We start from the raw sequence: 17,000 nt of genomic DNA, 5'->3' as shown, positions 1-17,000 counted from the left end.
CCCCCTCCCACCAGCACCAAGAATTGGCTGGGATTGAATGGTTTTGCTCCTAGTGGGGATGGATTTGTCATCAGCCACCCACATCCTCAAATACGGTGGCATCAACAGCAAACATTTGGAGAAAGCTGAAGCTCTACTCTGTTGCCGGAGCTGTTACTGACCGGCTCTGAAAGCCGCCATCTCCAGGCTCCAAAGAAAAGGTAATACACACTAAGACGACACAGATGTTAGAACGTGTGCGTTTGAAAAGAACAAGTTACGATCGATATAATAACCATTTAATCATATTGTTAAAATATCAAGGCTGCGTATCCCCTTAAATAAAAGCAGAAAAGGGGGGAACATAGGCACTTCAGAATTGATGTCCTAGGCTGAAAAGGTGGTTCATCCTTGACTTTAGGCTGTCTGCTCCTATGCCAGTTTCCATGTGCATACTTGTACCTTGACATGCATGCTCTTAACAGATACAATAATTCTTCTGGGAAAGAGGTCGGTAACATGGATAAACTTCCCAGTGACAAAATTTGTCCCTAAGTGTACCCATCTTTTAAAGGTTCATTACGTATTTCATCATTCGAAGCTTTTCTTTTTCAACCATTTCTATAGTGATATGCATATGCTTGCTGTGTTTTATATAAAATGAAGACCATTGATTTCATATATCAGTATATTATTCCAGACTTGGAAAAAAAAAGTCAGTAGCACTTACCACTGTGTATCATGGAAGTTAAGTCCAGGAGCTGGCTCCTATCAGCCCTCTAAGCCTCAATTTTTGCTTCAGTCAAATAGGGATAACAATAGCTCTTACCTCTTAGGATTGTTGTAAGGATTAAATGTGATAATCCCTCTAAAGATGAGCAGAGTAGCGGCACACAAGTGGAACAGGAATTTTTACTTATCTTTAATTCCCCAAAGCCCAGTAGAGCTCCTGGCAACTTTTAAGGAATTGATTAAATGTTGGTTGGGATAAGAACTCTCTGGAGTGTGTGTCTTTCACGAATCCATATAAATTTTGCATTCGTACACAGAAAAGAAAATTAGGAAGATAAAATATATGTCCGTTCCCATTATTTCATCATTGGAAGCCAAAAATAAATGGTATTCTGAATTGTCTACTGTTTTAAGTCACCCATAAAGTCAGTGATCAGTTGTCCAGAGTGCCCTGGCTCTCTCTCCTCAGACAGCATTTCTCTCAGTAAGGTCAATACCTGAATAGTATTTTATCAGTGGTAATTTTCTAGTTTCCATGAGTGGGCTATGGTTATGTTAGATGTTAACATTTAGGGAAGCTGAGTGAAGGGTACATGGAAACATTTTTTACTATTTTCACAACTTAGTTGTAAGTTTCAAATAATTTCAAGTTGAAAAAGTTAAATTTTCATCTTAAAAAGATCAAAACCTAAAATTCTACAACAGATACCTTCTTCCCTTGCGTGATGTTAAATTATACCTTAAAATTAAGATACTGAGGGAATTCCCTGGTGGTCCAGTGGTTAGGACTCTGCGCTTTCACTGCTGAGGGCTGGGGTTCCATCCCTGGTCGGGGAACTAAGATCCCACAAGCCACAAAGCTTGGCCAAAGAGGGGGGGAAAAAGATACAAAATGAAGAATGAAGTTAGGGGACTTCCCCTGTGGCACAGTGGTTAAGAATTCGCCTGCCAATTCAGGGGACACGGGTTCGAGCCCTGGTCCGGGGAGATCCCATATGCCACAGAGCAACTAAGCCCGTGTGCCACAAATACTGAGCGTGCACTCTAGAGCCTGTGAGCCACAACTATTGAGCCCACACTCCTAGAGCCCGTGCTCCGCAACAAGAGAAGCCACAGCAATGAGAAGCCCGTGCACCGCAATGAGCCCCCACTTGCCACAACTAGAGAAAGCCCGTGTGCAACAATGAAGACCCAATGCAGCCAAAAATAAAAATAAATTTATTTAAAAAAAAAAAAGAATGAAGTTATTACCAGGCACCAGGCAAAGGTATCATGCTAAACCTCTGCAGTCATGGGCACTTTGAAATGAATGAAGAAAAAATGACTTCTTGAATGCTGCTTGAAGGCAAAGTTAGGCTAGAAATATTTTAATGATCTTGGGAAAGAAGGAGAACGGAGGGAGATAGAAGGACATAGAGATTGGCAAAATTAAGACAAATTTACCAGAACCCAATATTATTAATGATATATATGTGCTTATCATTTCAGAGCTACCATTTTGGGACTCACCCTAACCTCTAAACTAGGCCTGTGGTGTTTTAGAACTTCCCCTCTTATAACAATTATTTGTTTATTGCAATTACTTTTTAAATGCCTGTCTCCTCACCCCTCCCCCAAGGCAGTAGTCCCCCTTTGGGGGGAGGGGCATGTGAAGGCAACTGGTTCACCACAGTACTCCCAACACCTGGCACATTTCTAGTACTCATGACCACTGGATGAATGAATATACCAGGCATGAAGCTAGGTCCTTTTACATATAGTATCTCATTTAATTCTCAAGGCAAATTAACTGAATAGATATTTGTCGCCATTTTACAGATGAGGAAACTGTGACTTAAAGAACTTAGGCAACCTGCCCAAGATCACTCAACTTGTGAACATCAGAATCCAGATTATTTTGACAGCAACGCCCTGACTCTAACTACTGTGCATACTGTCTCTTGACCCTACTTCTTGTGTTTGTTCCACCTCTGAGCTTCTGCTGGTGTGAATGACCTGAATTGACTAGCATCCAGGTTCCTTGGTGCCAAATAGCAAAAGAAGAAAACTTATTGAACTTTGAACAGACTTATCGGGGTTCAGGTATATCTGGTTAAAGGCTCTATACTGACAAGTGATTTGGGTTCTCTCTTCTGACTTAAGGCAGGGAAAACATAGAATGTTATGTGGGACAAGAGCACCAGGCTAGGTCAAGGGATGCTGCAGAGAATCAGGGTGTACTTAGTACCACACCTTATTCCAAAAAAACTTAAGACAGTGAGAATTGAATGTGATGAATTTAAACCTTAGTCCAAGCTAGCAAATTTAATCATCTTCTTTCCTTATTAAAAATATATTCTCATTCTAAATAATTCAGGTATTCCATAAGCATAGGTATGGAAGGCTAAAGACTCCTGCAATCCCACTCTCCAGAGATAACCACTGTAATAGTAGGTTATATATTCTTCTCCATATTTTTTCCTATATATCCTTAATTTAAAAAAAAATCAACAAATATTTATGAAAAGCCAAATAAATGGGGCCATGCTACACATTTTCTTCTGTAATTTGCCTTTCTTTTCCCACTAAATAATCTATTGCATTGTTTTTCGGTTGCTGTATAACAAACTTCCATAAATTTAGCAGCTTAAAACAACATCCATTTATTATTTCATGGTTCTGTAGGTTAGAAGTCTGGACATGGCATGACTGGGTTCTCTGTTCAAGGTATCACAGTCTGAAATCAAGGTTTCAGCCAGGGCTGAGTACTTCTCTGCAGGCTTTGGGGAAAATCCACCTCCAAGCTCATTCAAATCATTATTAGCAGAATTAAGTTCCTTATGGTAATAGGACTAGGGTACCCATTTACTTACTGGCTGTCACCAAGTGGCTGCTCTCAGCTCCTAGAGGCCACCTGCATTCTAGCTTCCTCCATCTTCAAAGCCAGCAATGGAGAATTCCCTCACATTGAATCCCTCTCACACTTTCAGTGTCTTTTACCAGGAAAAGCTCAATCCTTTTTAAAAGCTCAGCTGATTACCTTAGGTCCATTGAGCACAATCTCCCTATCTTATACTCAACTAATTTAGGGCCTTAAGTGCATCTACAAAATCCCTTTACAGCAGCATCTATATCAGTGCTTGATTGAACAACTTGGAGAAAATATGTGTGTACCGGGAGTAGAAATCTTGGGACCATCCTAGAATCCTCTACTGTAGATACATAGGTTTATCTTTCCATTTCCCTAAATATAAATCTCCTTCATTCTTTTTAATAGCTATGTAGTCTTTCACTGTATGAGGAGTCATAATCCAACCAAATCCTCTATTAGCAGACATTTATGTTGCTTCCAGTTATTTGCCTTTTAGAAATACGCAATAAAGATTCATGCTCTTAAATGCCGACACACCTGTGTCCTGTAAATTAGCATCCTAGAAGTGGAGGTGCAGGGTGGAAGGGTTTGCACCTTTTGATAGATCCTGCCAAACTGCTCTCCAAAACGTGATACCAATTTATACTTCGAATGACAACATCGAAGAATGGAAATAGCTAATTCTTATAAACACTTAAATTCCCTTCATAGACTGTTTCATCAGGAGGCCATAAGTGTAATGGTTAAGTGCACGGACTCTCTGTCAGGTTTTTTGTCTTGACTCTTTGATTTCCTAATTACATGGGCTGGAGCAGGTGGCTAAGCATTAGTTTCTGTATCTCTAAAGAGAGGATAAAAATGGCATCCCTTTGTATTAGTTATCAGTTGCTGTGTAACAAATTACCTCAAAACTTAATGACTTAAAGCAACACACACTTATTATCTCATAATTTCTAGAGGTTAGAAATCTGGGTGCAGCTTAGCTGGGTGTTTTGGGTTAGGGTCTCTTGCAAGGATGCCGTCATCTCAAGAATTGATTGGAGGAGGATTCACTTTCAAGTTCACTCACTGGCTGTTGGCTAAAGACATTAGTTCGTTGCCACATGGATGTCTCCATAGGTCAGCCCACATCGTGGCAACTGTTTTCCCTCAGAGTAAGTGAGCAACGGGCAGCACCCAAGATGGAAACCACAGTCTTTTTGTAATCTTGAAAGGGACATCTCATTGCTCTGCCATATTCTAGCCATTAGAAGCAAGTCACTAAATCCAGCCTGCACTTGGGGTGAAGGTGTAGTACAAGGGTGTGAATATTAGCAGTCAGGGGTCACTGGAGTCATTAGAGGCTGCCTACCACTCTCCTCATGAAAGTGTTGTGAGGTTCAAATGAGTTCATGCATGTAAAAGCATACACATGGCGTCTGATTCTTAGCAAGCACTCAAGAAAAGTTCATTATTATTGTTGTTATTATCATCATCCTTGTTCATTACTCACACCCATTTTCCTATTTGACCCAGCATCACATCAAGAACAAAAGAATGGCATTTACACCACAGCTGCTGTTTGGACAGCACAGCAGGAAGTTTCCATCAGGAAACAGAAATCTTCTCAAATGAGGTAATATAGGAAAGCTTAATCAAGGAATTGTTTACAAAGGTGTTTAGGAAAAGGAACAAGGGACGCTGCCATTACTACCCCCAGGCCTGAAGGGGACAGAATGTGAGAGGGTAGCTTCAGCTCTGGGAGGGGGCTGCTGGTTGTGACCTTCAGATGAAGAATGGTGTCAAGCCACGGTGACCCTGGGGTGGGACTGGAGCCATAAATACCCTGACTTCTCTCCTGCCAGCGTCACCACCACGTGAACCCAGTCAGGAGCCAGAGGACAAGGAAACCCGCCATGCTGTCCACACAGGTCAGCCGCCCAGGACTGGAGGGAGGAATGGAAAATGGCCAGCACAGGCAGGCACAGCTGTTCACTAACCGATGTTTCCCGGGGACCTGACATCATGTCCCTTCACATAAAAGAGGAACTGAAAGGCAGTTAACCCTCAATGTCCAGCATAGGGGGCAGGAAAGTGTGGTGGCAGGGAGCACAAGTCCAGAGGAGTTTGATCCAACTGCTGGTTTCTGGTCCCCCTACAGGAGCAGTGAGGAAGGTACAAGGATTGAAACTCATAACTGGCAGGCAGGTCCTGAGTAAGTGCCTCAGAAGATCATGTGGGCGGTAGGTTTTATTTATGTGGGGAATGGACTTAATGGCATGAAAGGCATTTGTTCTGATGACTCTGATGGATGATTAAGCCTTGCTTCATTGGTCAGGTGCCAGGGGAGGTACCTGCGAAGACCTTAGGGGCTTCCAAAGGCACAAGGTTTTCCAAATGTCCTCCTCCTGTAACAAGGATCCAGGTGCCTAACTTCAGTGATATGAGGCGGCACAGCTGGAGGACCAGCGAGAAGTGGATCCTTAATACCATAACCAGGAAGTGGGGTGACCCCCAGGACTCAGAGTGGACCTTTTTCTTCCCAGTCTCAGCATTCACAGGGAGTCCCTGTGGAAGTGTAGCCGTGCTGGGATGGTTATTCCATGCTATACACCTGCAGAAGTGGAGGATGCTGGAAGGGGGCAGGGAAGGCTGAATTTGTTTACTTATTGTGGCAAATTGATATTCACTTTAAAAAAACACTTTATGAAGATGCTGTTAAAAGATGATTGATCTGGAAGACAGCCCTTTAAAAGGTAAGGAGAGCACTTGCTAAAATATCCCAAGGGTATTTTGAAGAATGATAATGTGTCACAGACCCAGGCAAGTGATGAACTCAACCTTCTGCAGTAGGTTTTAAAAATTACAAAAGTTAAATATATGTAAAAATATAAAACATATCAAAATAGCGAAAATAAAATTAAACAGTAGAATCTATGAGATGGGGTTGACTGAAAATCTGTAATTTGAGAAGACATTATCTGTGTGAAAGTACTTAAAGATGTTACTGAACCTAAAACTTTTTAAAACTTCAAGTGTGTGTATTCCTTTTCTTTTCAAAAAAGGCAAGCGTTCTAAATTTGCTCTTCTTTTCTGTGATGATAAATGGTCGTTAGCAGTGTGCTACCTATTTAATAGTTTAGAAAAAAATAAGTTCTCTTAATCTATCCCTTTAATGTAAAGTGACATTTTAATGATGTGAGAGAAACAGCCTTTGAAAAGAAATTTGTACTCTAGAAAGTATTTTTGAAAAGAGGTATTTGGAAGTATTTCCATCATCCTATGGTTTTGTTTTTTTTAAAAAATCAAGTTTATTATCTATAAAAACCTTTATTTACTTTGAAAACTTGGAGAAGAATTTTAGATCTGCTTAAAAACCTTCCTATCAACGTATTTTAGAAGAGAGGCGGACAGCTGAGCCCTTTGTTAAACTTGTAAAATGCATCAGATTCTAATAACCTTTCAAGAATAAATTATTGACAGCAGGGACCAGAGAAATTTACCAGCTGAATTTCAATAGAGACCTTTACATAACAGGTGAGTGGGACTGAAACAATTACTGTGATTTCCTAAGTGCACCCAGTGCTCCTCTTCCTCGTGAGGAGCAGGTACTCGTTGGGAGGCCTCTTCTGCTATGCCAGCCGCGTGGTTCAAAAGCAAGTAGTGTACTTGGAATTGGACCTCCCAAACCAATTTTATCACAAAGGGTTAAACCAAGGTTGTAAAAAATAATGGAGCACTAAAAAGATCTATGGGGCTTCCCTGGTGGCACAGTGGTTGAGAGTCCGCCTGCCGATGCGGGGGACGCGGGTTTGTGCCCCGGTCCGGGAGGATCCCACATGCCGCGGAGCGGCTGGGCCCGTGAGCCATGGCCGCTGCGCCTGCGCGTCCGGAGCCTGTGCTCCGCAACGGGAGAGGCCACAACAGTGAGAGGCCCGCGTACCGCTAAAAAAAAAACCAAAACATCTGTGGTTGCCAGGGGCTGGGGGCAGGGAAGAGGGATGAATAGGTGGAGTACAGGGAATTTTTAGGGCAATGAAATTACTGTGTATGATACTGTCATGGTGGATCGTGTCGTTATGCATTCATCAAAGCCCATAAAATGTACAACACGAAGAGTGAACTCTAATGCCGGCTACAGACTTCAGTTAATAATAATATATATCAATATTGGCTCATTGTTTTATAACAAATGTACCACACCAATATGAGCTGTTATTAATCTGGGAAACTGGGGAGAGGAGGGTTTTGAGTGGGTATATGGGAACTCTTTGTATTTTCTGCTCAATGTTTCTGTAAATCTAAAACTACCTCTCAAAATAAAGTCTATTAATTTTTAAAAAATGAAACATATTCAATTATAGTCCTCTTAGAAAGAATATTTTTGTTGCATTTTTAAAGTGAGAGCAAAAATTTTGTACCATTAATAAATAAAGCACTTAAAAATACTGTTTACCTCTAACTCATTCACTTTAATTTATATTTTTGTGTATGTTTAATAATGTACACAGTGGAGCATCACAGTAACACCTGATTAAAATCTGTAAGTCATTATCAGTGTATGGCGGGGAGTTGCACCCTCAAACATTTGTGCTGATACTATGCACATTCGAAATGTTTGTTACTCTCCGGACTAATGCTTTCCCATGGAGAAAGTCAGCTTCGCATGGCTCAGTGAGTGTCTGGCGGTGGCTTGGTAAGCACTCTTGGAAGGTGGTGCTGGAGGATAAATTACTGAGGCTGCCTTCCTGGGGCCGGGGTGGTACCAGTCAGGCAGCCTGAAGGGAGGGTGTCCCACAGAGCAGCAGTCAGGATTAGGGGCTGAGGGACTTGGTTTATGTGGAGAACGTAAAAGAATCAGAATATTCATGACCTGGCCAAGTGACAGGCAGGCCAGGGAGGCTGGTGTGGAGCGCTGGAAGAGCCAGGTCCTCTGGCAGGAGGGGAAGATAAGACTGGCTTACGTGGGTTATTCATCAATGAGGTAAGTCATGGTGGTCATGGGGAGATCCAGCAAGACTTTCAAATGGATAGATTCCATCAGCAAGTCCAGCTCTGGCAGCACGGTGGGGCCTGTCAAACCCATAGTCATAACTTGGTATCAAGGGTCACTGGAGTGATAAGCCCCTGTGGGCTGGACTCAAGAGATTGGACTCGGAGGGCTGATGCGGCCAGCGTGGCCGGTGGAGCCAGTGAGGGCTGAGGGGTCAGTGGGGCAGGCTGGGCTAGCTAGCTCGGCCTTCCCTTCAGCCGGGAAGAAGGAAGCAGCTCCCACTTCCTTACTCATCACACAATTGAATCAGGAAATGAAACGGCCACTTCCTGGCCTGTAGAGAGAAAGAGCTCCTTGGCCATCTGCCAACTAGAGGAAACCCCAAATTCAGCCTCTCCCCAATCCCTGAAGCCCCGCGTTCCTCTGTGATGGTGTCCCGTCAGGTACAGCACTAGTTGCACATGTCTTCTGACAGCAGAACTCTTTCTTTATGCACAACACCAAATATATAAAGCCAGCCAAGGCCGAGCTGTCCTGGTGGAAGGGCAGGGGAGCTGCAGGGTGGGAGCTCAGACGTCTGTCCATGCTTGGCTTCCAAAATGAACCCCGAGGCGCAGTTTGAGAACCAGTGCCTAGAGAAGCAACTCCAAGCCCCTTGACATTCCTTCTATTTTACCTTCCAGTCTTGTCCTCGGGCACTCCTTGCTTTACGTTTTATGCCTCAAAGTATAGCATTGCTCCCACCCATCCTGAGCTGTTTCACGCCTCTGTGCTTTGGCTAATGCTGTTCCTTCTGCTTGGAATGTCTTTCCACTGGCTGCCTCTGGCCCAGTCTTCAGAATTCACCTGTGATAGCATCTCCTTTGATAAGGTCTCTGGGCTCCCATAGTGCCCTTGAGATGTCTACATCTGAGAAGTTACCTCTTTCTACTGAAATTCTTTCTGTATCTGTTACCCTTACTAAACTGTAAACTTCCCAAGTGCAGGAATCATTTGAATCTCTAAGTCCTCCATTCCCATTCCCAGCACTTGGAATAATTGATACAATTTTTTTTAAATTTATTTTTTGGCTGCGTTGGGTCTTCGTTGCTGTGAGCAGGCTTTCTCTAGTTGCGGCGAGCGGGGGCTACTCTTCATTGTGGTGTGCGGGCTTCTCATTGCGGTGGCTTCTCTTGTTGCGGAGCACGGGCTCTAGGCTCGCGGGCTGCAGTAGCTGCAGTGCGTGGGCTCAGTAGTTGTGGCTCGCAGGCTGTAGAGTGCAAGCTCAGTAGTTGTGGTGCATGGGCTTAGTTGCTCCGCGGCATGTGGGATCGTCCCGGACCAGGGATTGAACCCGTGTCCCCTGCATTGGCAGGCAGATTCATAACCACTGTGCCACCAGGGAAGTCCTGATACAATTGTTTAAACATTATCAGTCATCAGTTTAGAATGCAGTTTAGAAAGGAGTCACCAGTCTCCTTTCTGGAAAGCAAGTTGGAGAAGAGAATGTGTAATAAAGGAGGGAGGGGGCTTCCCTGGTGGCGCAGTGGTTGAGAGTCTGCCTGCCGATGCAGGGGATGTGGGTTCGTGCCCCGGTTCGGGAGGATCCCACATGCCGCGGAGCGGCTGGGCCCGTGAGCCATGGCTGCTGAGCCTGCGCGTCCGGAGCCTGTGCTCCGCAATGGGAGAGGCCACAACAGTGAGAGGCCCGCGTACCAAAAAAAAAAAAAAAAAAAAAAAAAAAAAAGAAGGGAGGGAGGGGCACAGTACCTGAAAGCAGAGGGGAGAGGAGCTGAGGACTGAGGGGCTGGAGGGAAAACAACCACATCCTGTGGATTTTTGCATAAAGTCACTGAAAGTTTACATCAGGTTTTGGGCCTGACATACCTGGCACCACTGCTGCCAATTAAACCTGGTAATAAGTAACTCTGGGAAAATGCACCCTTGTCTGCAATAGAAGGGCCTTTCCAGGAGTTCTGGAGGCTTCTGATTACTTCCCCGAGATGCTGCAGGCCTCCAGGGATTCTAACCAGCATAATGGATTTTTTAAGAAAATGGAGACAGCTGAGCAAGGAAAGTTCGTTCAAGTCCCGGGGGGATGATAATGGTTTGGTTTAGGACTCCTTCAGATCTGTCTGAAGGGAGAAATCTCTTACTGGAATTGTTTGTTCATGGTTAGGGAGGGGGAATGGGAAAAGGCGTTGGATTTTGTATTATGAGAACCAGATGGATCCCAGGCCCTGCTTTAAAATATTGAACAATCTCTGCATATATAGAACGAGCTAGCAATGCTCCGCTTTCCCTGCTTCCCAGGTGTGCTGCAAGAACAAATGGGACCAGCACTGCTGCTCACTGGCTTTGTGACCTTGGGCAAGTTCTTTAAACTGTGCACCTCGGTTTCCTCGTGTGTCAAATGGGACACTACTTCCTTTAATCAATGAGATAATCCACAGAAAGCTCTTAATACAGGGCCTGCTATAGAGTAAGCACTCAATAAAAATCAGCTAAAGTTATTGCTCACACCCTGAGCCATTTGGACGAGTTTAATTGATGATAAAAAGGCAGCTGAACTACCAAAAGGCAAGAGAGCGTAAAACTGACCCGTGAGTCAGCAGCATCAGCATCAGGGGGGAGCTTGTTAGCGATGCAGAGTTTGGGGCCCAACACCAGCCCTAGTGAGTTTAACAAGGTCCCCAGGTGATTCATATTCAAGTTAAAGTTCAGGAAGCAAGAACGTAGAAGCACTGACATATCTACCACTTAACTCTCTAGGTCTCTTTGGGCAGGTTCCTTAATCTCCCCGTGCTTCTTTTGTCATCTATAAAACCCTGGCTCACAGGGCCGAGGTGGTGGTTAAACGACGTAATCTGTGCCAAGTAGCTAGGGTGACGTCTGCACGGGGTAAGCGCCCTTCAGGATTTGCTGCTCTGCTCTCCAGCCCCACCCCAACCCCGCCCCTGCCCAGAAGCCTTTGCTGCTCTGTTTTCCAGCCCTCCCCCCAACCCCAAGAGCCTTGCACCTGGGGCCATGGTTCAGCCGGAACCAGACGGCCAGGTTCCCGTGCTGGCTCCCCAACCTGGAGAAGGGTCTGCCTGTGTGACCTGGACAGCCACCTGACGGTTCCAAGTCTCAGTGTTCCCTCTGTTAAAATTGGACCAGTGACTGTGCCTAGCTCTTGGGGATGCCGAAGCATTGAGTGAGACGTGCAGCAAAGGGCCGGGCCAAGGCTCGCGCTTGGGTTTATCGATGGGCACGTACTGATTGGAGTCCACGCTCCAGGCTCAAGTGTGTCCCTGACCCTCTTGCTGCCCAGCCAACAGGTGCAGGAACTCCCTGGGTACCAGGGAGGACAGGACCCAAACCGTTCCAGGCAAAGGAGAGAGAGAGGGCCGGCTGGGCCAGGTGAGTAAACCAGCCTGATGCCTCCCCAGGAGATTCACCTGGATTCCCCCCTAGCCCCTAAGCCCATGAGGGTGGGGGCTCAGCGGCAAGTTTGGGGAGCGTCTAGCGTTTTGCCTCCACATAATGAGTGTATGTGCTAGGTGTACTGCGTGGATAAAGAATAGAAGAGTCCTGAGGTATAAACATGATGACCAGACGGGAGACTCATCCCCATCTCTGTCTGTTCTGGGCCTGCCAACCTGCGCTGTTAGGATTGAAGGAAAGGCCAGTATGTTATCCCATCTCATCGTTGCCTCTAACACCTTGTTTTCACAGTTCCTCTCAGTGACTCTGGTGTCACCACAAGAAGTGTGTCCTTTTAAGGTATGAACCCGAAACTCCAGTGGGCTTCTCAGAAGTTAGTGGAGAGCTTTTCACCTACTTCAGTTAAATTGGCGGTGGGGATCTCATTGCTTGGAGAAGAATCTTCCACAATGAACGTGAGAACAGTTTTTTTTTTGTCTGTTTTTGTTTTTTATTATATTGAAGTATAGTTGATTTACAATATTGTGTTAGTTTCTGGTGTACAGCAAAATGATTCAGTTATACATACATGTGTATGTATTCTTTTTCAGATTCTTTTCCATTATAGGTGCTATACAGTAAATCCTTGTTGTTTATCCATTTTACATATAGTAGTGTGTATCTGTTAATCCCTAACTCCTAATTTATCCCTCCCCGCCTTTTTCCCCTTTGGTAATACATGTTTGTTTTCTATGTCTGTGAGTCTATTTCTGTTTTGTAAATAAGTTCATCTGTCATTTTTTTAGATTTCACATATAAGCGATATCATGATATTGTCTTTCTCTTTCTGACTTCACTTAGTATGGTAATCTTTAGGTCCATCAAGGCTGCTGCAAATGGCATTATTTCATTCGTTTTTATGGCTGAGTAATCCATTGTGTGTGTGTGTATATATATATATATACAGACATGCACGGTGTACATAGCATGTATGTAGTAAAATGAATTATTTTTAGTACTGACATAGCACTGTAGTTTTGTGAATGTCTTATATCCTTTTTCGGGAATAGTTTATATAGAATTTCAGGCTTGGGTGCTGGCGGTGAAGCATAGTACTTCTTCCTTGAGTCTTGGGGAGATGTGCTGTTCTCCATTTTCCGGTTTACAAGACCGGGGTATTGTGTTATACTACAAAAACTCTTCATTTCATGAGCTTGTTTTCAATGAGACTAATTATTGGTATTAATACTAGAATTAAAAGAAAGTATAGGATAGATGCAAGCTGTCCAACAGCCATATATGGGTACTCCACAGGCTGTCCTCCAATTCATGTTAGTGTCAGTAAGTCTGCCACTAATACTCAGAACAAGAGTTGACTGAAGGGCTGAAATATTATGCTTCATTGTTTAGATGTATGGAGTATTGGAATGAATGCCAGGATTAGGATTGAGAGCAGGGCTAAGACTCCTCCTAGTTTGTTGGGGATTGATCGTAGAATTGCATGCGAATAGAAAGTATCATTCTGGTTAGATGCATGGTGGCGTGCTGAGTGGGTTTGCAGGGGTGTAGTTGTCGGGATCTCCTAACAGGTCGGGTGAGAATAGTGCTAGTATTAATGAGGCTAAGATTAACAATAAAGTGCCCAAGATGTATTTTGTAAATGTATATATTTAATTGTATAATGGGGTGGAATGGGATTTTGTCTGTATCGGATGGTATTCTTGTGGGGTTGTTGGATCCTGTTTCATGGAGGAATAATAGGTGAACGGCCGCTAGTGCTGTGATGATGAAAGGGAGAATGAAGTGGAAGGCAAAGAATCGTGTTAGTTGGGGCTTCCCTGGTGGCGCAGTGGTTGAGAGTCCACCTGCTGATGCAGGGGACATGGGTTCGTGCCCCGGTCCGGGAAGATCCCACATGCCGCGGAGCGGCTGGGCCCGTGAGCCATGGCCGCTGAGCCTGCGCGTCCGGAGCCTGTGCTCCGCTACGGGAGAGGCCACAACAGTGAGAGGCCCGCATACCGCAAAAAAAAAAAAAAAAAAGAATCGTGTTAGCGTTGCTTTATCTACGGAAAAACCACCTCAGATTCATTTGACAAGGGTGGTGCCGATATATGGGATTGCTGAAAGTAGGTTTGTGATAACAGTTACGCCTCAGAATATTTGTTCTCCGGGTAGGACGTAGCCTATGAATGCGGTGGCTATGACTATAAGTAGCAGGATAATTCCAATGTTCCATGTTTCCTGAAAGGCATAGGATCCACAGTATAGGCCGCGTCCTACGTGGGCATAAAAGCAAATAAAAAACATGGAAGCTCCATTTGCATGTATGTACAGGATGATTCAGCCGGAGTTGACGTCTTGGCAACTATGTGTTACCGATGAGAAGGCAGTTGTTGTGTCTGGTGTGTAGTGTATTGCCAAGAATAGGCCTGTTAGGACTTGTAGGATTAGGCAGATGCCTAGTAAGGAGCCAAAGTTTCATCATGAGGAGATATTTGATGGGGTGGGGAGGGCAATGAATGTGTTGTTGAGAATTTTTATGAGCGGGTGGGTTTTTCGGGTGTTGGTCATTGGTGTTCTTGTAGTGGAATGGTAATAATGATTTTTCATGTCATTGGTCATGGGTGAAGTCCATGTGAGAATAATGATGACATGTATTTATTTTAAGCATTATTTTTGTGATTAGTTTTGCGGGGTTTCTTCGAAGCCTTCTCCTATTTATGGGGGTCTAGGGTTGATTGTGGGTGGTGGTGGTGTTGGGTGTGTTAAATTTTGGTGGTTCATTTCTAGGTTTAACGGTGTTTCTGATTTATTTAGGGGGAATATTGGTTGTGTTTGGTTATGCAACGGCTATGGCCACCGAACAGTGCCCTGAGGTTTGGGTTTCTAATAAGGTTGTACTGGGAGCATTTCGTTTAGGGTTGGTAGTAGAGTTTTTAATGGTACTTTATATTTTGAAGGATGAGGATGTGGAAATTGAGTTATTTACGTTACTGGGGATTCTGGGTTTTTCAGTGCAGAGGCCATGGGAATTGCGGCGTTATATGGTTATGGTACTTGGTTGGTGGTTGTTACGGGTTGGTCCTTATTTATTGGTGTTGTGGTTATTATGGAGATTACTCGGGGTAATTCAATAGGAGTATGCTGAGGAATGATAAAAGGTAGAGATTGATAAGGCCTTTTTGATTTGAGGCTAATGTGGAAGATTTTAGTTGAATGAAGGCTGTATTCTTTGGTAGGATGGTTTCTAGTCAGATTAAGTCTAGCAAGGAGGTTGCTAATTTTTGGCTTATTGATAGATTTAGATGAGGAGGTAGGTGGTATATGATGGTGGGGAAGTATCCTAAGAGTGGAGAACTTGGAGGAGTCTGATGGGTGTATATATTTTAAGTTTTGTGTGTTAAGGTTGATTTCGAATGCTAGTACAAAGCCCAAGGTTGTTGCTACAAGGGCAGTCAATTTTAAATGTAGGGGCATGGTTATTAGGGGGATGGTTGTTGGAGGAATGCTGTTGGAGATGAGGAAGCCAGCAAAAATACTACCGATAAACAGGCTCTTGATGGAGTTGATTAAGAGGGGTTGTCTCTGAAAGAGAGAAGCGTGGCTGTCCTAGTAGTGCAAAGAAGATAATGTGAGTGTTATAGATGGCTGTGAGGGAGGTAGCGGTTAGAGTTACTAATAGGGCTCAGGTGTTGGTATAAGACATAGTGGCGGTTTCGATAATTAGGTCTTTAGAGTAAAATCCGGTGAGAAAAGGTATTCCTGTTAGTGCTAGGCATCCAATGATAAGGGCCGTTGCAGTGAAGGGTAAGGTCTCAAATAACGCTCCTACTTTTCGAACGTCCTGCTCGTTGTCTAGGTTGTGAATGATAGACCCAGAGCATAGGAACAATACGACTTTAAAGAAAGCGTGTGTGCAAATGTGTAAAAATGCTAGATGAGGTTGGTTGAGGCCAGTCGTTACTATAATTAAACGTAGTTGGCTGGAGGTAGAGAAGGCAATAATTTTTTTGATATCGTTTTGGGTGAGGGAGCAGATAGCTGTAAACTGGGTGATAAGGGCTCCTAGGCAGAACATTATTGTTTGAATGAGTTTGTTGTTTTCTATTAAAGGGTAAAATCGGATAAGTAGGAAAACTCCTGCTACAACCATTGTGCTTGAGTGGAGTAGGGCTGAGACTGGGGTAGGACCTTCTATTGCTGAAGGGAGTCAGGGATGAAGTCCAAATTGGGCTGATTTTCCGGCTGTGGCTAGTACGAGTCCCGTGAGGGGTAAGTTTAAAGAGTTTTGGCTGAGCATGAACATTTGTTGTAGGTCTCATGCGTTTGTGTTAGATAAAAATCATGCCATTGATATGATGAATCCGCCATCTCCCATGTGGTTATATAAAATTGCTTGAAGAGCAGCTGTGTTTGCGTCTGATCGCCTGAGCCATCATCCGATAAGCAGGAAAGATATGATTCCTACTCCTTCTCATCCAATAAAAAGTTGGAAGAGGTTGTTGGCTGTAACAAAGATTAGTACGGTGATAAGGAAGAGGAGTAAATATTTGAAGAATTGGTTGATACAAGGGTCGGAGTGTATGTATCACATTGAGAATTCTATAATGGACCATGTGATGAACAATGCTACTGGTACGACTATGATTGAGAAATAGTCTATTTTGAAGCTAAGTATTAGTTTGAGAGTTTGGATGGTAATTCACTGTCAGTTTGAGATGAATATTTCTTGGCCTGTGTGAAGGAATATTATTGTTGGGATTAGACTAGTAATGAAAGCACAGGAGACAGTATTTTTTACATATCATGGGTATTTGTTATTTTTGTGGAAGTTCGTGCTAGTTATCATGATTGGAATAATTAGTATTAGTAATGTAATTAGGGCAAAAGAAGAGAATAGGTTTATTACTTTTATTTGGAGTTGCACCAATTCTTTGGTTCCTAAGACCAATAGATAACTACTGTCCTTTAAGAGTTTGAAAAAACCATACTATTAGGTATGGGGACATGAATTAGCAGTGCTTGCAATACTTTTTCGGTAAATAAGAAGTCTTAGTCTTCTGTTGCTAGATTCACAATCTA

This window comes from Monodon monoceros, unplaced genomic scaffold (genome assembly GCF_005190385.1).
Source record: "Monodon monoceros isolate NGI ecotype Baffin Bay Population unplaced genomic scaffold, NGI_Narwhal_1 Super_Scaffold_16, whole genome shotgun sequence".
NCBI classification, from domain to species: Eukaryota; Metazoa; Chordata; class Mammalia; order Artiodactyla; family Monodontidae; genus Monodon; species Monodon monoceros.
This window is presented reverse-complemented; position numbering follows the sequence as displayed.